The sequence below is a fragment of the Rana temporaria genome, chromosome 13 (genome assembly GCF_905171775.1).
Source record: "Rana temporaria chromosome 13, aRanTem1.1, whole genome shotgun sequence".
Classification (NCBI taxonomy): Eukaryota; Metazoa; Chordata; class Amphibia; order Anura; family Ranidae; genus Rana; species Rana temporaria.
In genome coordinates, this window is record NC_053501.1 from 28,935,381 (window position 1) to 28,959,547 (window position 24,167).

The window sequence follows — 24,167 nt, forward strand, 5'->3', positions numbered from 1 at the left end:
ACCAAGAGTAATGGGAGCTGCATGCTGACATATCCTTGCACTGATGTTTGGAGTTGTTTGCAACAGTTGTCTTCATACAGACAGAATTCACCATTTCCCTTTCACCCAACTGCCACCCCCACTTCTCCCCCTTGGCATTTTACTGCTAAGGTAAGAAGTTTGCATTCATGGCCTTTTGGCAGCCAAACTAGATCACATTATCTAATCCAATCTTTCGAACTCGATTTGTAGATCATGGCAAAAGCACCACAACTATCTCTGGAAAAGACTGGCACACTGGACAGCAAACTACTATAAAATTTTATATATATATATATATATATATATATATTTTTTGTACCTAATTAAAACCACTTTGGAAACTTGAGAACTCAAACATAGTATAAAAATCTTAAGAGGAGTAATTTCCCAATGTCAACCGTCCTAACTCTATTAGTCTATTCCAGCTTGTTGCCTGACCTTTTTTGTTCTGCATTGAAATATGCATGTGGATGCAAATAAAGGCATGTGGAGAAAAAAAATGTGTATATACTGGACTTCTACTCATGTGTATTTTTTGAATTAAAAAAAACTATATATGATTCGGAATACTTTATTAATCCCAGAAGGACAGCTTTTCCCTTTTTTTTTTTTTTTTTTTTTTTTTTTTTTTTTTTTTATCCTGTTACTTAAGTCTACACACCCCTGTTATAATATCAGGTGTTTTGTGATGTACCAAAATTCGAGACAAAGCTAAATAATTTCAGAACTTTTCCCACCTTTTTTTTATTGTGACCTTTAAACCGTACAACTGTTTTGAGAAATCTTTTTGGAGGGGTAGTAAAAATGTGAATGTGTACACACCCTCTTTTATAACTGGGGATGTAGCTGTGTTCAGAATTAAGCAATTGCGTTTAAACACATGTTAAATAGGTGTCAGTACCTATCTGCCAATCTTTTTAAAGTGCCTCTGATTTACCCCAAATAAAGTTTAAACTGTTCTAGTAGGTCTTTCCTGACATTTTCTTAGTCGCATTCTACAGCAAAGCCATGGTCCTCAGCTTCCAAAGCATTCATTGTTGAAGGTATCAATCAGAAGGGTACACAAGAATTTCCAAGACATTAGATATACCATGGAAGACTTCATCAGGTGGAATAAAATATGGCACAACAGTGACTCCCTGGTCAGGGAGGCTGCCAAGAGGCCTACAGTGACATTAAAGGAGCTGCAGGAATATCTGGCAAGTACTGGCTGTGTGGTACACGCGACAATCTCCCATATTAATGTGTGGGGTAGAGTGGCAAGACCGAAGCCTTTTCTTACCAAGAAAAATATCGAAGTCCAGCTAAATTTTGAAAAACTCATCTGAAGTCTCCCAAAAGCATGTGGGAAATGTGTTTAGTCTGAAGTTGGGGTTGAACTTTTTTGGGCATAACTCCAAATATGTTTGGCGCAAAAGAACACTGCATATCACCAAAAGAACACCATACCCACTGTGAAGCATGGTGGTGGCAGCATTATGCTTTGGGGCTGTTTTTCTTCAGCTGGAGTCTTAGAGGAAATTATGAACATTTCCAAATACCAGTCAATATTGGCACAAAACCTTAAGGCTTCTGCTAGAATGCTGAACATTAAGAGGCGTTTCATCTTTCGGCATAACTAGCCAAAGCATACATCCAAATCCACAAAGGAATGGCTTCACCAGAAGATTCGTTTTGGAATGGCCCAGACCTGAATCCGATTGAAAATCTGTGGCGTGATCTGAAGAGGGCTGTGCACAGGAGATGCCCTCGCAATCTGACAGATTTGGAGTGATTTTGCAAAGAGTGGGCAAATATTGCCAAGTCGAGATGTGCCATGTTGATAGACGCATATCCAGACTGATTGTTTTAATAAAATCAAAAGGTGCTACAACAAAGTATTACTTTAACCACTTGCTGCCCACCATATAGCAAAATGACGTTGGCAAAGTAGTTAAGTTATCCTGATCGGACATCATATGATGTGATCAGGATAACGAGTGTGTCAGTCTGACATACCGCAACTCCGATCTAGGTAAAGAGTCTCTGACGGAGACTCTTTACCACACAATCAGCTGTGTCCAATCCCAGCTGATCACAGTGTAAAGGGGAAAAGCTGTGCATCTGTTCCTCTGAGTGCAGCCCCCCCCCCACCAGGGATGCCAATCAGTGCCCATCACCAGTGGCTGCCAATCAGTGATGCCCATCAGTGCCACTTATGTGTGCCCATCAGTGCTGCATATCAGTATGACATATTGGTGCCCATCAAAGGAGAAAAATTATCTACAAAAAATAAAAATCCCAGAGGTGATCAAATACCACCAAAAGAAATCTCTATTTGTGGGAAGAAAATTATAATAATTTTGCTTGGGTGCAGTGTAGCATGACTGCGCAATTGTCATTTAAAAAGCGACATCGCTGAAAATTGGCTTGGACAGGAAGGGGGGGTAAGTTTGTTATTCAACTGAGTTGTACAGTTTATTGGCCACATGGTGGAAAAAGTTCTGAAATTATTTATCTTTGTCTAATTTTTTTTTTCATCACAGAAACCTTAAATTTTAACAGGAGTGTGTAGACTTTTTATATCCACTGTACCGCATACCCGCACTGTGCCATGGTTTTGCCCAAAGCAGCCCCGATCTTCCTCATCTCGGATCCCCCCACTGGTGCTCCTAATCCCTCCCTCCTGCTGAGTGCCCCCAGAGCAAGCAGCTTGCTGCAAGGGCTTCCAAGCCATTGCTATATCTGTTTGTTCACACACAGAGCTGTGGCTCAGCCCCGCCCCCCTCTCTCCTTGTTGGCTCGCTGGCTGTGATTGACAGTAGCGAGAGACCATAACTCTCATTGCTGTCTTGGCCAATGAAGGTGAGTCCGTGGAAAGCTGAGGCTCTCCTGCACTTTGTAGAATTGTGATGGCCCTCAGGTAAGGATTGGGGGGGTGTGACTATACAGGAGGTTTTTCACCTTCATGAAGGTAATAAACCTTGAGCCTTTAGAACCACGTTAAAGCTGAGTTCCAACCCCCCCCCCCCCCCCCCCCCCGGTTTAACATATGGCACCTTCCAGGGTACCCTTCCCCTCTTCTGGGAGACTGTGGCGCATTATATCAGCCACTCCTCCGCTGCCGGACCACTAGGAGAGCGCAGCGGTGCCTTGCGCATGTGCAGTAGGGACCCGGCATGAAGCCGTAATGCTTCACTACTGGATTCCCTTACCGGCAATGGTGGCAGCAGCACCCGACAGCTGATGTAAACATCAGCTGCGGTGCCGACATCTCTGAACACTAGGACAGGTAAGTGTCCTACTGTTAAAGGTCAGCAGCTGCAGTATGTGTAGCTGCTGGCTTTTAATTTTTGCAGTGGTGGGCGGACCTCTGCTTTTAAAGAAGGGCTGTCTAACTTTACAAATCATTATGAATTAATTTCTGACCTGTCGCTGCAGGCACGATGAAACATTTCCTCAGTCTCCTCTCTCCGCAATCTTTGTAGAAAGACATTAGGCAAGAGTCTGCATCAGGGGTTGATCAGTATCAGACACTCATAAAAACTGAGATTTGCACAGGCACCTGTTTTGCTTTATTGCATTTTCTTTATTCAGGAGGAGAAAAGCAGCTTGAGGTATTGATGTGGATAGTACTGCAATCCCTATGAGAAGACATATACACTGTTCAGCCATAACAGTATGACCACTGACAAGTGAATAACATTGATTATAGCCTGCCACCAGATGCAGATTGTAACTTGTCACCGTCGCCTGCCTCCAGATGGAGCTTGTCACTTGCCACCATAGCCTGCCTCCAGATGTAGCTTGCCATTTGTTATGTTTCCTGCCACCAGATGCAGTGTGTCACTTGCCACCGTCACCTGCTACCCGATGCAGCTTGTCATTTGCCACCATCACCTGCCACCAGATGCAGCATGTCGCTTGCTACCGCCGCTTTCCACCAGATGCAGCTTGCCCCTTGCCACTGTCGCCTGCCACCAGATGCAGCATGTCACTTGCCATCGTCGCCTGCCACCAGATGCAGCTTGTCATTTGCCACCATCACTTGCCACCAGATGCAGCTTGCCACCGTCGCCTGTCACCAGATGCAGGGTGTCACTTGCCACCGTCTCCTACCACCAGATGCAGCTTGTCACTTGCCACCATAGCCTGCAACCAGATGCAGCGTGTCACTTTAATAAGTTAAGGTAATTTGTAAGGTTTTTTTCTTTCTACTCTAAAAGGCTCTTCTCTGAGCCTCTTCCCAGCGCTATGGAGTCCGAGCCGTGAAATTGGCACAAATGCCCAGTTGCTAGGTTCCATCCTAACTTAGAGTGAGAGCGGAACAGTGGTGATGCAGGGCGGGCAGTGAGGAGATGATGTCATCTCGCCCTCCGCACTTCTCACTGTGCAGCCTTTGCGGCCCAGCTGCAGACAGGCCAAGGACCAACACCGTTGGGTTGGGGACCCCCGCTTTAAAGGATCTTCTACTGACAGCTTGGTGCCAGATATCACAGCATACTTTCAGAGGTCTAGTGGTGTGCATGCCTTGATAGGTCAGGACTGTTCTGGCAGCAAAAGAGGGACCTAAACATTATTAGGAGGATGGTCATAAGGTTGTGGCTGATCGGTGTATTTTTTTCCATGTTAGGTGCATGCTAAGTAATGTGCAAAGTTAGCACTAAGGCCTCGTACACACGATAGGTTAAACCGATGAAAACGGTCTGAAGGACCGTTTTCATCAGTCCGAACCGATCGTGTGTAGGCCCCATAGGTTATTTAAAAAATGAGAACTTGCTTTAAAATTTAACCTATGGATTGGTAACCGATAGGTCAAAACCGATCGTTAGTATGCAAAAGCATCGGTTAAAAACCCGCGCATGCTCAGAATCAAGTCGACGCATGCTTGGAAGCATTGAACTTATTTTTTTTACGTCACCACGTTCTGACACGATGGTGTGTACGCACGACGGACCATCAGTCAGCTTCATCGGTTAACCTAGGACAACTGTCCTTCAGACCGTTCTCATCGGATGGACTGATCGTGTGTACGAGGCTTTACAGGAATATATCTGATGCTATGTAAATTTTAAAAGTTTATGTAATACAAATAATTACATAAGACCTTCTACCCTTCTACCAGTGCCAGTCAAACCCTTTGATAAGCAGGTTAATATTTCAGCAAGACTCGCCTGCCTCTACTTGTGCAGTTTGCGTCCTTAGGCTGTAAGTATCACTGTAACAAACTTGCTGTCGCCATTCAAGGCTTGGAATTTACATTACGCCGAGTGCCATTAAGATGTGTTCAACGCTAATTCTGATTGAAGTTTACAAAGTCATAATAAAATCCCTCTTTTAAAAAACCCACACAGTTAATTACACAACATTTCCTCAGTTACAAACCCTCAGGGCCTGCCAGCTACAGAAAAAAGTACTGTTCCGTAAATGAATTTCTATGCTAACGAGCAGAATGTTGTTGCTGTGGAAACCATGGTGATGTTCTCAAGGTCAATCGGCTCTATGAATATGAATCCGTTCACCAATTAATATTTAACTTCTCTGGCTGACACAGTCAATATACTGAGATTGAGAAAAGAATATACACATATATATATATATATATATATATATATATATATATATATATATGGAAACATATACACGTGTAAAGAGGAGATGATGGACTTTAGAGGCGTAGTATTTTTTTTTTTAAATTGGATATTTAATAAAGAATTAATAAAATAAAAAAACAAAGGTTACATAAATCTGGCCATAGAAAAGGCCTAAAATTACAAAAACATTGACGTGGGAAACCACCTACTACATATAGGTACAATACAATACAAGGGATCAACAATAATGGCAAATTCAAAACCACTTTGATAAAAAGTCAATATACTGTACGTGACATCTAACATGCCAAAGTCACCCAAAAAGGGGAGACACAGACAATATTATAAAAATTGATGGAGATTCTTAAGTTGGGTATACAGGGAGTGCAGAATTATTAGGCAAATGAGTATTTGGACCACATCATCCTCTTTATGCATGTTGTCTTACTCCAAGCTGTATAGGCTCGAAAGCCTACTACCAATTAAGCATATTAGGTGATGTGCATCTCTGTAATGAGAAGGGGTGTGGTCTAATGACATCAACACTCTATATCAGGTGTGCAGAATTATTAGGCAACTTCCTTTCCTTTGGCAAAATGGGTCAAAAGAAGGACTTGGCAGGCTCAGAAAAGTCAAAAATAGTGAGATATCTTGCAGAGGGATGCAGCACTCTTAAAATTGCAAAGCTTCTGAAGCGTGATCATCGAACAATCAAGCGTTTCATTCAAAATAGTCAACAGGGTCACAAGAAGCGTGTGGAAAAACCAAGGCGCAAAATAACTGCCCATGAACTGAGAAAAGTCAAGCGTGCAGCTGCCAAGATGCCACTTGCCACCAGTTTGGCCATATTTCAGAGCTGCAACATCACTGGAGTGCCCAAAAGCACAAGGTGTGCAATACCCAGAGACATGGCCAAGGTAAGAAAGGCTGAAAGACGACGACCACTGAACAAGACACACAAGCTGAAACGTCAAGACTGGGCCAAGAAATATCTCAAGACTGATTTTTCTAAGGCTTTATGGACTGATGAAATGAGAGTGAGTCTTGATGGGCCAGATGGATGGGCCCGTGGCTGGATTGGTAAAGGGCAGAGAGCTCCAGTCCGACTCAGACGCCAGCAAGGTGGAGGTGGAGTACTGGTTTGGGCTGGTATCATCAAAGATGAGCTTGTGGGGCCTTTTCGGGTTGAGGATGGAGTCAAGCTCAACTCCCAGTCCTACTGCCAGTTTCTGGAAGACACCTTCTTCGAGCAGTGGTACAGGAAGAAGTCTGCATCCTTCAAGAAAAACATGATTTTCATGCAGGACAATGCTCCATCACACGCGTCCAAGTACTCCACAGCGTGGCTGGCAAGAAAGGGTATAAAAGATGAAAAACTAATGACATGGCCTCCTTGTTCACCTGATCTGAACCCCATTGAGAACCTGTGGTCCATCATCAAATGTGAGATTTACAAGGAGGGAAAACAGTACACCTCTCTGAACAGTGTCTGGGAGGCTGCGGTTGCTGCTGCACGCAATGTTGATGGTGAACAGATCAAAACACTGACAGAATCCATGGATGGCAGGCTTTTGAGTGTCCTTGCAAAGAAAGGTGGCTATATTGGTCACTGATTTGTTTTTGTTTTGTTTTTGAATGTCAGAAATGTATATTTGTGAATGTTGAGATGTTATATTGGTTTCACTGGTAAAAATAAATAATTGAAATGGGTATATATTTATTTTTTGTTAAGTTGCCTAATAATTATGCACAGTAATAGTCACCTGCACACACAGATATCCCCCTAAAATAGCTAAAACTAAAAACAAACTAAAAACTACTTCCAAAAATATTCAGCTTTGATATTAATGAGTTTTTTGGGTTCATTGAGAACATGGTTGTTGTTCAATAATAAAATTAATCCTCAAAAATACAACTTGCCTAATAATTCTGCACTCCCTGTATATGTTGAATTGTTTGTTTTAGGAACATCTGTTCGATTTTCTAAGCCTTAGTGGGATCAAATCAACATTCGATTTCAACTGCTGTGATGAGTAAATTCTCATGAAGGAACGGCGAATGTTCCTGTTGTTCACTGGTGCGCAGTCATGTTGGAACAGGAAGGGGCCATCCCCAAATGGACCTACAAAGTTGGGAGCATGAAATTGTCCATAATGTCTTGGTGTGCTGACGCCTTAAGAGTTCTCTTCACTGGAACTAAGGGGCCAAGCCCAACCCTTGAAAAACAACCCAACAACTTAATCCCCCCTCCACCAAATGATTTGGAACTTACCTGGTCCACGCCGGAGCCAGATGTTATCTTGCTCCGGCGTGTCTTCCGGGTATCGCCGCTCCAGCGCTGTGACTGGCTGGAGCGGCGATGTCGTCACTCCCACGCATGCGTGCGGGAGATTTCATTCCGGCAAGGGCCGGCCCTTTAGCTGAGGATCCCCCCTGCGCATGCGCCGCTGCAATCAACGGCGCATTGCGAGGGGAATATCTCCTTAACCGTAGAGGTTTAGGAGATATTCTCTATACCTACAGGTAAGCCTTATTATAGGCTTACCTGTAGGTAAAAGTTTAAAAAAAGTGTATACAACCGCTTTAAAAATATCCCACAAAAATCGGGGGTCGGTTATGCAGAGTCAGGTACCGTAATACGTCCCTATATGCAGAGTCAGAGGCCCGAGGTCAAGAGGACGTCCGTGATAGATGACCGATGACCAATTGGATGACCGAAAGCTCCCTCAAACTCAACGGATCCAAAACTGAACTACTCATCCTTCACGCAAATAGGAAATCCATTTCTAGGACCACATGGACACCACCCACCATCCTCGGACAAACCATCGCACCAAGCAAAAAAATCAAAAGTCTCGGAGTCATCTTCGACTCAGACATGACGATGGATGCACAAATAGGATCAGTCGTCAGCGGTTCTCATCATCTGCTCCGTATGCTACGTAGACTCATCCCCTTCATCCCGAAAGAGGACACAGCGGTAGTGGTTGGAACAATCATCAACTCACGACTGGACTATGCAAACTCCCTCTACTTAGGACTACCGAAATACCAGATGGCACGTCTACAAGTCATCCAGAACACGGCAGCCAGACTGGTAACAGGTAAAAAGCCGTGGGAATCAGTCTCCCCGGTCTTGAGGCCCCTCCACTGGCTGTCCGTACAGGACCGGGTGACATTCAAGACACTCTGCCTCGCCCACAAATGTATACAGGGGAAGGCTCCCCAATACTTAAGCGAGAAAATAAAACCGTACGTCACCAAGCGCGTGCTCCGGTCAACCAACCAAAACCTTCTCCAAATTCCTAAATCCCGCTACAAATTGAAGGAAGAATGAAGATTTTCGGTCCAAGGACCTCGACTCTGGAATGCTCTACCCATCACCATCTGCTTAGAGGAAAACCATCGGGCATTTAGGAAAAAACTAAAGACCCACCTCTTCTGAAAGACCGGTACGACGCTGGATTCCAAGCGCCTTGAGGCGATTAAGTTCGCATTTGCTGCGCTATACAAGTCACTCACTCACTCACTCACTCACTCATAGGCAGAACACTGAACACAGGCTCTGTTGGGAAACGGAGTGTTCCGCCTATCACGAAACAGAAGGAGGAGGAGGCGTGGCTTTTGCACAATGGACGCCCACAGTCTGACTCGGCATACATGGATAAGGTATGGTGATCGGCACAGTGAGGTATGCAATAGGCACCGTGAGGTGAGGTATGCAATGGGCACAGTGTGGTGAAGTATGCAATAGGCACAGTGAGGTGAAGTATGCAATGGGCACAGTGTGGTGAAGTATGCAATGGGCACAGTGAGGTGAAGTATGCAATGGGCACAGGGAGGTTAGGCCTGCAATGGGCACAGTGTGGATACCCCTCAGCTTCTAGACAGTCTAGTCGGAAGGGGGTCATCTTATAAGGTGAGTATATCCCAAAACCAACCTTTTAGCTGGAAAATTAGGGGGTCATCTTATACGCTCAGTCACCTTATATGCTGGCAAATACGGTAATAAATGTAATTCCAAATTTGAATTTTCATTTTCAACACCCTCATTCCTTGTTGACCAGATATGAAGGAAACCCAGGCATTTGGTATACCTGTACTTATGTCTTACATTTTCAGTGAGCGTGTCTGAAGGTCACTTTTGACCTTGAATGGATCTGAGGCTTATGGGTTAAGATATTAAATTGCAGCAATTTATCAAACTGTAAAATGTTTGCTCAAGCAGCGTTTGTTTGGTTCCTAATCACTCGGCGTCTCCTAGCAGCCTATCTAGAAAATGTTCCACATCATTGAAGAGCCTTGTACAGAAGAATGGTTTGTCACTTTCCAGTAAGACTGGAATAACTTGGCATTGCATCTTGCCAATGGCACTGAGCCATTTTATACACGTGCCTTTTATATGTAGAAAAGTTTAGCCAAATCCTTATAATATAATATTTGTTAGGTAAAAGCATCTAAAAACAGAACATTTAGCATGCTGACTTTACTGAAGATGCAATGGTTGAATAGTACACATAGCAGGTGGATGGAAAAGCTCTGTGACCTTGTGAGTTAGAAGGCTAAATAAAACAAAAACTCTTACACATTAAGCAGATAGTTGTAGTTCCTTAGGGTAGATGCATGGCCTTCCATTAACAAATGTGTAAAAGGCACTTAACAATAAGTGAATTTACAATGTTTTTCTTATTTCCCTGGCAAAGTGCCACAAATACCTATTGATCATGTCAGCTGACTGCTGTCAAGTTGTTACTTCCATTAAAATGGTATCCTGTGTGGCACCCTGATGAAAGGGGGGGTGTTGTTGCCCCCGAAAACATGTTGGCTGTTTTTAAATGGATGTACTCACTAATAATTAACATTATCTTGGACTTTTTTTTTTTTTTTTTTTTTACGGTTTTGGTTTGGCACTACACTACTCCCTGAATTTCTACGATTCCAGCTTGTCAGGGAATTCCTGTAGGACAGCTGGCACGGGAATATGCACTGCCAGAAAATAAGGTGTGGCTTACAGAATGGTATTTAACTTATCATATAGTGTACAGCAGGCCTCAAAATTTCAAGTCCTGAGCTACTAGTCAGGCCTTAAGAGTTACTCGCCACCTGTTGCCCCACCCAAACCCTACCTTGCCCCGCCCCTAAACGCGCCCTTTTAAATGATCTCATGAAATAACAACACTATTAAATGTTTTATTCAGAAGTTACAAAAATAAATAACAACAACAACCAGTACGCCTCCCCCTCCAACGCCTCCCCCAGTACGCCTCCAACACCTCCCTCAGTACGCCTCCACTTCCAACACAGTACACCTCTACCTTCAACGCCTCCTCCAATGCCTCCCCCTAGCACACCTCTATACCTATACCTCTTCCCAGTATGTCTCTGCCTCCAATGCCTCCCCAGCAAACCTGAGCTTTTAAAGACCCCCCAGCACACCTTGTCTTCCTACCTCCCCTCACCAGTGTACCTATGCCTCCAATTCTGCCCCCATTCTATTATACCTATGCCTCAAATTCTGCCCCCCTCCCCCTCATTCTATCATACATATGCCTCCAATTCCACTCCCCCCTCCCCCCCATCTATCATATGGTATGATAGATGGGGGGGGGGCAGAATTGGAGGCATAGGTATGATAGAATGGGGGGAGGGGGGGGAAGAAATGGAGGCATAGGTATGATAGAATGGGGGAGGGGGGGCAGAAATGGAGGCATAGGTATGATAGAATGGATGAGGGGGGGCAGAAATGGAGGCATAGGTATGATAGAATGGGGGGAGGGGGCAGAAATGGAGGCATAGGTATGATAGAATGGGGGGAGGGGGGCAGAAATGGAGGCATAGGTATAATGGATTGGGGGGATGATTCAGACCCAAGCCTCCAATTAACCCCCCCCCCAATCCAGCACATAAGTTCTCTCAATCCCCCCTTACTCCCAGCAAACTTCTTGTTCAAACCCCCAATGCCTCCAGAACATCAGAACAGACTGTCACATTCTCACATACCATTGTCCTGCAGCCACGGGGGTCAGGCATTGGTGCACTCCTTGGATGTGTGGGAAGTGGAGAAGGGCGGTCCCAGACGGCTGGTATACTTGTTGCAAAGCTGCTAGCCTGTGGGAGGTGGAGAGGGGCGGTCCCAATCGGAGGTGAAGAGGGGCGGTCCCAAGCGGCGTTAACTCATACATTTCTATTCACAAATCTGCGGCTAGCCTGTGTGGGACGGAGATAGGTGGAGAGGGGAGGCGCTGGCTTGTACACTTCCTTGCAAAGCTCTGCTTTGCTGCTAGCCTTTACAGTGCGGGGGATGTGTGGGAGGTGGAGAGGGGACGGTCCAAAGCGGCAATGCATGGAAGGTGAATACTGAACTGGCCGCACTGCGAGTGTGTGAGCGGCGGGAGGGGAACTGGACACATACCTTATGCAGCACAGCCCTGTCCATACTCGCACTGCTCATAAATTCACTCGCCAAATGGGAGCAGGCGAGTGCAAATTTTGAGGGCTGGTGTACAGAGGTCATTAGTATGTAGAGCAGTGTACAGAGGTCAGTAGTTTATAGGGCAGTGTACAGAGGTCAGTAAGATGTAGGGCAGTGTATAGAGGTAAGTAGTATGTGGGGCAGTGTACAGAGGTCAGTAATATGTAGAGCAGTGCACAGAGATCGGTAGGATGTATTGTTATGTACAGAGGTCAGTAGTATGTAGAGCAGTGCACAGAGGTCAGTAGTTTGTAGGGCAGTGTACAGAGGTCAGTAGTAGGTAGGGTAGTGTACAGAGGTCAGTAGTATGTAGAGCAGTGCACAGAGGTCAGTAGGATATAGGGCATTGTACATAGATCAGTAGGATGTACTCCAATGTACAGAAGTCAGTAGGAGGCTAGTAAGTAAGTAGGTAGGGCAGTGTACAGAGGTCAGTAGTAAGTAGGGCATTGTACAGATGTCAGTAAGATTTAGGGCAGCGTACAGAGGTCAGCAGGACATAGGGCGGGGTACAGAGGTTAGTAGTATGTAGGGCTTTGTATAGAGGTCAGTAGTATGTAGGGCTTTGTATAGAGGTCAGTAGTATGTAGGGCAGTGTACAGAGGTCAGTAGTATGTAGGGCTTTGTATAGAGGTTAGTAGTATGTAGGGCTTTGTATAGAGGTCAGTAGTATGTAGGGCAGTGTACAGAGGTCAGTAGTATGTAGGGCTTTGTATAGAGGTAAGTAGTATGTAGGGCTTTGTATAGAGGTCAGTAGTATGTAGGGCAGTGTACAGAGGTCAGTAGTATGTAGGGCTTTGTATAGAGGTCAGTAGTATGTTGGGCAGTGTAAAGAGGTCAGTAGTATGTAGGGCTTTGTATAGAGGTCAGTAGTATGTAGGGCTTTGTATAGAGGTCAGTAGTATGTAGGGCAGTGTACAGAGGTCAGTAGTATGTAGGGCAGTGTACAGAGGTCAGTAGTATGTAGGGCTTTGTATAGAGGTCAGTAGTATGTAGGGCAGTGTACAAAGGTCAGTAGTATGTAGGGCTTTGTATAGAGGTCAGTAGTATGTAGGGCTTTGTATAGTGATCATTTTTTGTAGCGCAGTGTAGAGAGGTCAGTTGGATGTAGGGTGGTGTACAGGGAACATTAGGGCAGATAATAGGGTGTCAGCAAGGCAGAGGACAGGAGTTGCCAGGACAGAGGATAGGGGTTAAGCAGGGCGGAGGACAGGGGGACCCAGGACAATATACAGGGGTCAGTGTGATGAAGAGCAGTGTACAGAGGTCATTAGAATGTAGGACAGTGTACAGGCAGCAGTAGAGAAAAGGACTAGGTGTCACCAGGTAATAGGAAATCTCGTCTATTACACCTGTAAAACATTTCTAATATACCTGATCTACAGTATATTCTCAGGTTAACCACATACCTTCTGTTTAATTTGCCGGGAGATGCCACACGGGAGATACCACACATGACACGATTTTAGTCGGCGTGATACCCAAAGGTTTATTTCCATGACAAAACTTTAATACAAAACAAATGAGAGGATACAGTGTTGACAGCATAGGATATCATGTGGTATAAAAGGTGGCACCCACTCATTGTCCAATCCATATAGGACATAGTTCCTTTCTTATGGGTGGATACAGGTACCCCCTAGAATACCACCCAGCCTGTGTCCATTTTACCATAAGTCTAAATACAAATTCTGATAACCAATATTTGCTTACTAAAAAACATTGTGACATTCTGTTCTTATGTGGTTATCTGGTGCATGACAACACTTCCTCTTTCTTATTTTAGTTTCCTGAGTTGTCTAGAAAAATAGCATCTCATGTCTGCCTAATAAGCTGTTTCTGCCTTTGTTCCAATAGCGCGTGCAAAAATAACTATCAATAGTAATGCCTTTGCTTTATCAAAATCATTTAGGAGATCAGATATCCTATCATCGGGGGGGAGCCAGAAGAGCACACACTGGGGAGGGCGGAAGGGCACACACCAGGGGAGGGTCAGGAGGGCACACACCAGGGGAGGGTCAGGAGGGCACACACCAGAGGAGGTCAGGAGGGCACACACCAGAGGAGGTCAGGAGAGCACACACCAGGGAGGTCAGGAGAGCACACACCAGGGGAGGTCAGGAGAGCACACACCAGGGAGGTCAGGAGGGACACAGCCGGGAGGAGGGTTAACAGGGCACATACTGGGGGGTTGGAAGGGCACACACCGGGGGGCAAGGAGGGCATACACTGGGGTCGGGTGGGCACATATCGCGGTCAGGTCGGCACGCATTGGGGAAGTCAGGAGGGCCAGGTCGGAAACAGAGCAGGTCAAAACCCCCGTGCTTTTCAAGAGGCGTAAACTGAAGGTTTTGCCATGGCCTTCACAATCTCCTGACCTCAACATAATTGAAAATCTATAGATAGACCTTAAAAGAGAAGTGCTTGACAGACAGCCCAGAAATCTCAAAGAACTGGAAGACTTTTGTTAGGAAGACTGGGCAAAGATACCTCAAACAAGAATTGAAAGACTCTTGGCTGGCTACAAAAAGCGTTTACAAGCTGTGATACTTGCCAAGGGGGGCAGTACAAGATATTAAAGCGGATGTGCCACTAAACAAATATATTAAAAGCCAGCAGCTACAAATACTGCAGCTGCTGACTTTTAATATAAGGACACTTACCTGTCCTGGAGTCCAGCGGTGATCGCAGCAGATGACGAGCTGATCGCTCGTCACCCTGCAGCTCCCCCCTCCATCCACGGTGAGGGAACCAGGAAGTGAAGCGCTGCGCCCGCCGATTGGCTTCCGCTGTGTGCTGGGAGCCGAGTGTTCCCAGCATACAACGGGGGACGGACGGGAAGGGGAAAAAAAACCCGTCCTTTGCCCGTATCGTAGGGCCGGAAGTGGGTGCAGATACCTGTCTGTAGACAGGTATCTGCACCCCCCTCCCCCCTGAAAGGTGTCAAATGTGACACCGGAGGGGGGGAGGGTGCCGATCAGCGGGACTCCACTTTAGAGTGGAGATCCGCTTTAACTCTGCAGGGTGCCCAAACTTTTGCAGACGCCATTTTTTTGTTTTCTGTAATTTTGAAAGTGTAAATGATGGAAATAAAATCTAACTTTTTTTGACATATTATAAGAATGTCTAATCTGTAATTTGATGCCTTTTGGAGATTTTTCCATCTTTCCTTGGCTTCGTTATGCACATTAATACAAATTTTTACCTGGGGTGCCCAAACTTTCGATCCCCACTGTAAGTGATGTTTGGAAATTAATACTGCCATCTAGTGTCAATATTGCTAACTGCGCATGCTCTGTTACCAGTATAATCAACCAAGCCACCAAAGTACAGCGTAGTTGAGATTTTACATTAGTTTTTATATTAAAAAAAAATGTAATGCTTATGCCCAATTCACATCTTTATTTCCCACCTAGATGAGAATGATGTTGGTTGCTTGTTACGCTCAAGTGTGGGATTTGTCATTACTATGATACCGTATAAACAAAATAATTCTCTAAAGGGTGTGCTGTTACCCTCATATAGTGTAACAGCACACATGTCCTGTCCCGCTATCATACAGGCTTCCAATACTGCCTAAAAGTGTCCATTTAACACATTATGCAAGCATGGACCACTGTTGTTCCTACTAGGAAATCTACCCTGAAGAATGTCATGTAACCATTGCTGGAGTACATACAGCATACATGGAAACTGTCCCAGATTTGCTGTGACAGTCCAGCCCATTCAACTTCATTGTTACTTTTTTTTTTTTACTTTATAGTCTAGTTATCCCCACCACCTATTCACATCAAAGATAAATTGTATCAAAACTCTGTATAAAGGGATCCAAATTCATTTTTCAATTGTATCACTGTATAGAGTCACATCCACAGAATACATACTGCATTCCGATCTATGCTTTATTAGTGATAAATGACATTCTAGAATTCGGTTCCTGATATTACACTACTATTGTCGTATTACTGTATTTATGTATGTATTTATTTATCTACGCCTGTTCAGATTTATCTACATTTGTAAGAGATTTTTTTTGTACAAATATGTACATATTTTTTTTCATCGCAATCTCAATGCCTCCGATTACTATAAATAAGGGATTTTGTAAAAACAAAAATTACATTCCATAGTTGAATAAAATTATTATTGGTTATAGGAGGACTTCACAAATATATTTGTATTCATTTAGAAACACAAGAAATTCTGTAGGCAGCACTGACCCCTGCTGGTGAATGGCAAATAATGCATTTCCAGCTGAATGCAATTTTCCATGATCACCACTGGAGGTCCCCCAGCTCAGATTCCTAAATCTCCTTGAGCAGGCGTCTCCAAACTTTCTAAGCAAAGGGCCAGTTTACTGTCCTTCAGGCTTTAGGCTGCATTCACACCTGAACGCGGCGTATTTTACAGAGATTTGCCACGACAAATTGCGGCGTTTTGTCCCGCGATTTGCTGCGACAAAACACGTAGTTTTTTAGCCTAAAATACGCCGGAGGGGTGATTAAACATTGTCGGCTATGCCGAACACCGAAGCCGCCTGAAGAAAAGGGTCCGGGACTTGTTTTGAGCTTCAGGCGTACGGCGCTTCGGCGTTCGGCGTGGAGATGTGAACCATCTCCATAGTCGACAATGTTAAATCACCCCTCCAGCGTATTTCAGGCTGCAATAGCGTCGGGCGTAAAAACGCCTAGGTGTGAATGGAGCCTAAGAGGGGCCGGACTGTAGGGTGACCACATGTCCCGGATTGCCCGGGACAGTCCCGCATTTTGCAGGTCTGTCCCAGGTCCCGGGCACCTTCATTCAAGGACAATACAGTGTCCCGGAATGAAGCTGACACAGCCACTCCCCTCCCCATTATCTTTTGCCCCCAAAAAAGGCCACTACATTGCCACTTTACTCACTGACAGCACTTGTCCTGGCCAGGAATGTCTGGAGAGGCACAATCCCCGCCCCCTGCTTGTGATTGGAGAAATCATAATTCCCACCTCTTGTGTCTAATCACAGCAGGGCAGTGTAAAGCCAGCGTTGGAACAAGGTAAAACGGGCCTGGGCCATTCAGGGAAAGTGCTGTCAGTGAGTAAAGTGGCAATGCCTCTTTTTGGGGTGTGATCAGTTCTTCTGGGTAGAGCCTGCATCCGCTGCCCCAGCTGTGCTGTGATTCATTACAGAACAAGCTGATTTTTGGGAAGGGGGTCCCTGAATGGTAGTTTTGGAAATGTGGTCACGCTACCGGACTGTGGCCAGTGGGAGTAAAAATTGCCCCAGCATTAGTGCCCCCATCGTGGTTTTAATGGGAGGAATAAGGCACTATTGTTGGAATCAATGGGAGGAATAGTGTCCCATTGATGGTGTCAGTAGGGGAATGGTGCCCCATGATTGGTGTCAGTCCAAGTAATAGTGCCCCAAGGGCCAGATAAAGGCAAGCAAAGGGACTGTTTGGAGGCCACTGTCCTAGAAAGTTGAATTCAGAGATTTTTTTTTTCTGCATGCAAAAGAGAACATAGAAGCTGGGAGCAGCAAGAGTAGAAGGGTCTGTGATGGCACAGAAGAATGATGGATAGATAGAACAATATTCAGATATTAGGGTCAGAATTTGGCATAAACGACATGAAATATCAACAGTTCAAGCTGGTGGTGTATTAGTATATTTTCTTCACACACTTTGGGCCGCAGAACCAGTGCCTACCCCCCTCCTGCAGACTCAGCTCATCTCCCCCACACACTCACCCCCCTCACCCTCTGGCAGTACATATACCTTGCCTTTGGGTTCTGCAGCCAGCAGTGGAGATCGGGGTTTGGGGTGTGTAACGGCTACCCACTGGTAGTGAGGGGTATCAGCCGTTGGAGACGTCCTTTTTGCTGACAAGTTATGATATGCAGGTACCGCCGGTATATCCCATCGAACGCCCTTCCAAGAAACGAGACGTGCTACGTTTGGAGGGTCAAGCAGACTGACTTTATTTGGCATATTTCACCTGCTTATATCTGGTTACAACTGTTACAAGAACAATGACAGTTTCCGCCCTCCCCTTTTCCCAGTAGGGGGCTTCAACACAGACCCCCTGAAACAATGACATCTCCTTGAATTAATCACTTGGCCAGTTTCTAGCCGCTTCGGCACCTCACCCCACTTAACATTTCCTGGCCAGGCACATAGAATTCAATTAACCTTTAAAACAATTATCACTCACACATAATCCCCATCAGCATACACCTCACAGGGGGCTGTTTACCTGCACACAAAAGAGGGTTCATTAGGTATGCGAAGGGAACATTAGCATTCAACAATGAAAAGAAACTTGTCCAATTAACCCTTTGAGCTCAGAATACACTGTGGTACATCCACTTGTGACAAGCCATGCAGTTCCTTGTAGTCCCCCTGCACGAAGATTATAACTGTCTCGGCAGCATGCATGTGTCCGTTACAGGGTGCATTAACCACTTGCTGACGGCCGTACGACTTTGTACGGCCTCAGCGCGGCTCCCAATCTCTAACAGGCCGTGTTTTTACGGCCTCTCCTTTACACGTTCCCCGCGCGCGCTCCCGAGCGCGCGGCGGGGAACTTCTGTACTGGCCGTGTCCCTTGGACACAGCCAGTCACAGATCGCCGTGAACGGCCAATCGGAGCGGCCGTTTCCTAGGCGATCTGTGCGGCCAATGAGAGATGATCTCATATGTTTACATATGAGATCATCTCTCATTCCCGGCTCTCGCAGACAGCGGTGCTGTCAGGGGAGAGAGGAGACGGATCTGTGTCTCTTGTACATAGAGACACAGATCGGTCACCCCCCCCAGTCACCCCCCCTCCCCCACAGTTAGAACACTAATTAGGGTACACATTTAACCCCTTCCTCACCCCCTAGTGTTAACCCCTTCCCTGCCAGTCACATTTATACAGTAATTAGTGCATATTTATAGCACTGATTGCAGTATAAATGTGAATGGCGCCAAAAATGTGTCAAAAGTGTCCGATGTGTCCGCCATAATGTCGCAGTCCCAATAAAAATCGCAGATCGCCACCATTTCTAGTAAAAAAAAAGCATTTATACAGTAATTAGTGCATATTTATAGCACTGATTGCAGTATAAATGTGAATGGCGCCAAAAATGTGTCAAAAGTGTCCGATGTGTCCGCCATAACGTCGCAGTCCCAATAAAAATCACAGATCGCCACCATTTCTAGTAAAAAAAAAGCATTTATACAGTAATTAGTGCATATTTATAGCACTGATTGCAGTATAAATGTGAATGGCGCCAAAAATGTGTCAAAAGTGTCCGATGTGTCCGCCATAACGTTGCAGTCCCAATAAAAATCGCAGATCGCCGCCATTTCTAGTAAAAAAAAAAATTATACAGTAATTAGTGCATATTTATAGCACTGATTGCAGTATAAATGTGAATGGCGCCAAAAATGTGTCAAAAGTGTCCGACGTGTCCGCCATAACGTCGCAGTCCCAATAAAAATCGCAGATCGCCGCCATTTCTAGTAAAAAAAAAAAAAAAATAATAATAATAATTCTGTCCCTTATTTTGTAGGCGCTATAACTTTTGCGCAAACCAGTCGCTTATTGCGATTTTTTTTTTTTTTACTAAAAATATGTAGAATACGTATCGGCCTAGACTGAGGATTAAAAAAAAACGTAAAAAAAAAAATTGAGCTATTTATTATAGCAACAAAGTAAAAATATTTTATTTTTTTTCAAAATTGTCGCTCTATTTTTGTTTATAGCGCAAAAAATAAAAACCGCAGAGGTGATCAAATACCACCAAAAGAAAGCTCTATTTGTGGGGAAAAAAGGACGTTAATTTTGTTTGGGAGCCACGTCGCACGACCGCGCAATTGTCAGTTAAAGCGACGCAGTGCCGAATCGCAAAAAGTCCTCTGGTCAGGAAGGGGTTTAAGTGCCCAGTATGGAAGTGGTTAAACACACTATGACAAACTCAGATGCAGAGTGGATGGGGACTCACTCAGGAGGTGGCAGCACAGGTAAAGCCTTTCTTCTGTCCTTCCTCAAATTCCTCTGGGCTGGAGACTGCTGGCGGAATATTCTGGTCCTGATGATGTACATATTTAGCAGCAAGGACATATTTAGGCAGCTGTCATGGGACTGTAATGGGCTGGACTGTCACAGCAAATCTGGGACAGTTTCCATGTATGCTGTATATACTCCAGCAATGGTTACATGATATTCTTCAGGGTAGATTTCATAATAGTAACAACAGTGGTCCATGCTTGCATAATGTGTTAAATGGCCACTTTTAGGCAGTATTGGAAGCCTGTATGATAGAGGGACAGGACATGTGTGCTGTTACACTATATGAGGGTAACAGCACACCCTATAGAGAATTATTTTGTTTATACGTTATACTTGTGCCTAACAAGCAACCAACATCATTCTCATCTAGGTGGGAAATAAAGATGTGAAGTGTGCATAAGCATTAAAAAAATGTATTTATAAAAAATAATGTAAAATCTAATATGTGAATGTAACAACTACGCTGTACTTTGGTGTCCACGCTAAGATCGGTATCAATATGGTGGCCCTAGGGGAGCCTGGGGCCACCAGGTTGTCCTAAGGAGGGGTGAACCAGTCCAGGTCGGAAACGGAGCAGGTCAAAACCCCCGTGCTGATCAGTAGTGGGATCGCGCCTGTGAATAGCCGGTGTAGAGCAGCCTGGCCAATACAGTGAGACACAGTCTCCCTTTTATAGAAAACATTCAACAAATTGTTACGTTTTTTTTTTACTTTATAGTCTAGTTTTCCCCACCACCTATTCACATCAAAAATAAATTGGATCAAAACTCTCGTCTGTGTAAAGGGATCCAAATTCATTTTTCAATTGTATCACTGTATAGAGTCACATCCACAGAATACATACTGCACTCTGATCTATGCTTTATTAGTGATAAATGACATTCTAGAATTCAGTTCCTGATATTACACTACTATTGTCGTATTACTGTATTTATGTATGTATGTATTTATGTATGTCTTTATGTATGTATGTCTTTATGTATGTATGTATGTATGTTTTTTTATGTACGCTCGCTCAGATTTATCTACATCTGTAAGAGATTTTTTTGTACAAATCTGTACATCATTTTTTTAATCGCAAACTCAATGCCTCCGATTACTATAAATAAGGGAAAATTACATTCCATAGTTGAATAAAATTATTATTGGTTATAGGATGACTTCACAAATATATTTGTATCCATTTAGAAACACAAGAAATTCTGTAGGCAGCACTGACCCCTGCTGGTGAATGGCAAATAATGCATTTCCAGCTGAATGCAATTCTCCATGATCACCACTGGAGGTCTCCCAGCTCAGATTCCTAAATCTCCAAGCTTTCTAAGCAAAGGGCCAGTTTACTGTCCATCAGGCTTTAGGGGGACCGGACTGTGGCCAGTGGGAGTAAAAATTGTCCCAGCATTAGTTCCCCATCATGGTTTTAATGGGATGAATAATAAGGCACTATTGTTGGTATCAATGGGAGGAATAGTGTCCCATTGATGGTGTCAGTAGGGGAATGGTGCCCCATGATTGGTGTCAGTCCATGGAATAGTGCCCCAAGGGCCAGATAAAGGCAAGCAAAGGAACACAGTTTGGAGGCCACTGTCCTAGAAAGTTTAATTCAGAGATTGTTTTTTTTTTTTCTGCATGCAAGAGAGAACATAGAAGCTGGGAGCAGCAAACGTAGAAGGTTCTGTGATGGCACAGAAGAATGATGGATAGATAGAACACCATAGATATACAGGCTGTCATCACAGAGCTCAGTGACTGTGTTGTGGTTATTACGTCATGTGTGGCTGATAGCTCTAGAAATGTGTATTGATATCCAGCGGCGGTGCGTCCATAGTGGGCGCAGAAGCGCCGCCCCCTCTCTCTCCTGCACCATCACTCAAGTGTACAATACATAGAGATTCATGCATTGCATGAATCTCTATGTATTGTCGCCGCTGCCGCCCACTATTCAGATGGCCGGCGCCCTGGTGAGTGCCGGCCATCTGAATAACAGCAGTTAGTTGGTGTTTGGAAGTGCCTATCAGAGCCTGTTGGCTCTAATCGGCTTCCAAATAGTTAACCAGGGGACGCAGGGGGTGTGCATTCCCTGGTTAACACTGACACTTGTCTCAGCCAATCAGGTTTACCGGTAACCTGATTGGCTGAAGCGACATCAAGGGCAGGACTCGGGAGAAGACATCGAGGGAGGATGGCTGACCCGAGAAAGGAAAGTGCTGGGGGACGGGGGGCAGCAATCTCCCGGTTTTTGAGGGGGCAAACTGGCGGCTATTGATGGGCACAAAGGCGACAATTGATGGGAACAGTGGCGACAATTGATGGCACAGTGGCTGCGTTTGATGGCATGGCACAGTGGTGACAATTGATGGCACAGTGGCGACAATTGATGGCATGGCACAGTGGCGACAATTGGTGGCACAGTGGTGACAATTGATGGCACGGTGGCTGCGTTTGATGGCATGGCACAGTGGCTGCGTTTGATGGCTTGGTACAGTGGCGACGATTGATGGCATGGCACAGTGGCGACAATTGATGGCATGGCACAGTGGCGACAATTGCTGGGCACAGTGGCTGCGTTTGATGGGCACAGTGGCGACAATTGCTGGGCACAGTGGCTGAGTTTGATGGGCACAGTGGCTGCGTTTCATGGGCACAGTGGTGGCAATTGATGGGCACAGTAGCTGCATTTGATGGGCACAGTGAGGCTGCAATTGATGTGCCCCCCCAAAAAATTTTGGAGCACCAACCGCCACTGTTGATATCCCAACACTAAAGGCAGCCAACCTTTCCCTGCAGCTGCTGTGCAGGTCCCTGTCCAGTGTAGTCTGTAAGCCCTTTTGCTGGCAGTGCATGCTGACACTTGTAGTTCTATGCCTAGAGACTTGTAGAAACCTTGTTGGTGCCGATAACTACAATGCTAATATATTAATACCAATGGAACAGTAGTCATTTATCAGTCACATGTATCTCATGTGTGTAAACATTGTCTGTGATGTGAATGAAAAGTCTCATTTTATCATTAAAGTGCATGTAAGGAGTTTTCTTAGATTTGTAGGGGAAGAGTGTGGAGGGAATGGCGGTGGGCAGTATGGGTGGGAAGGGAGTGCAGAAGGTATGACGGTGGTATTATGTGCAGGAGGAGGATATGATGAAAGGCAGATTTTCAGGAAAGAAGGGAAGAGGGTGTAACATTGGCCAATATACAGTATGCAGCAGAAGAGTGCAGAGTGTGTGATGGGGGTAATATATGGAGAAGAGGAGTGTGGAATGTCCAATCACCGGCCACCTTAATAGGTACACCTGTTCAGTTGCTTGGTAACATAAATTGCTAATCAGCCAATCACATGGCAGCAACTCAATGCATTTAGGCATCTATACGCGGTGAAGACAACTTGCTGAAGTTCCTACTGAGCATCAAAATGGGGAAGAAAGGGGATTTAAGTGACTTTAAATGTGGCAGGGTTGTTAGTGCCAGACAGGCTGGTCTGAGTATTTCAAAAACTGCTGATCTACTGGAATTTTCACGCACAGCCATTTCTAGGGTTTACAAAGAATGGTCCGTAAAAGAGAAAATATCCAGTGAATGGAGGTTGTATGCTGTATATACTCCAGCAATGGTTACATGACATTCTTCAGGGTAGATTTCCTAATAGGAACAACAGTGGTCCATGCTTGCATAATGTGTTAAATGTCCACTTTTAGGCAGTATTGGAAGCCTGTATGATAGAGGGACAGGACTTGTGTTGTTACTCTATATGAGGGTAACAGCACACCCATAGAGAATTATTTTGTTTATACGTTATCATAGTAATGACAAATCCCACACTTGTGCCTAACAAGCAACCGACATCATTCTCATCTAGGTGGCAAATAAAGATGTGAAGTGGGCATAAGCATTAAAAAATGTATTTATAAAATATAATGTAAAATCTCATATGTAAATGTAACAACTACGCTGTACTTTGGTAACCTGGTTGATTGTACTGGTAACAGAGCACGCGCAGTTAGCAATATTGACACTAGATGGCAGTATTAATCTGCAAACATCACTTATCTTTCAGCTTGTGGTTACAG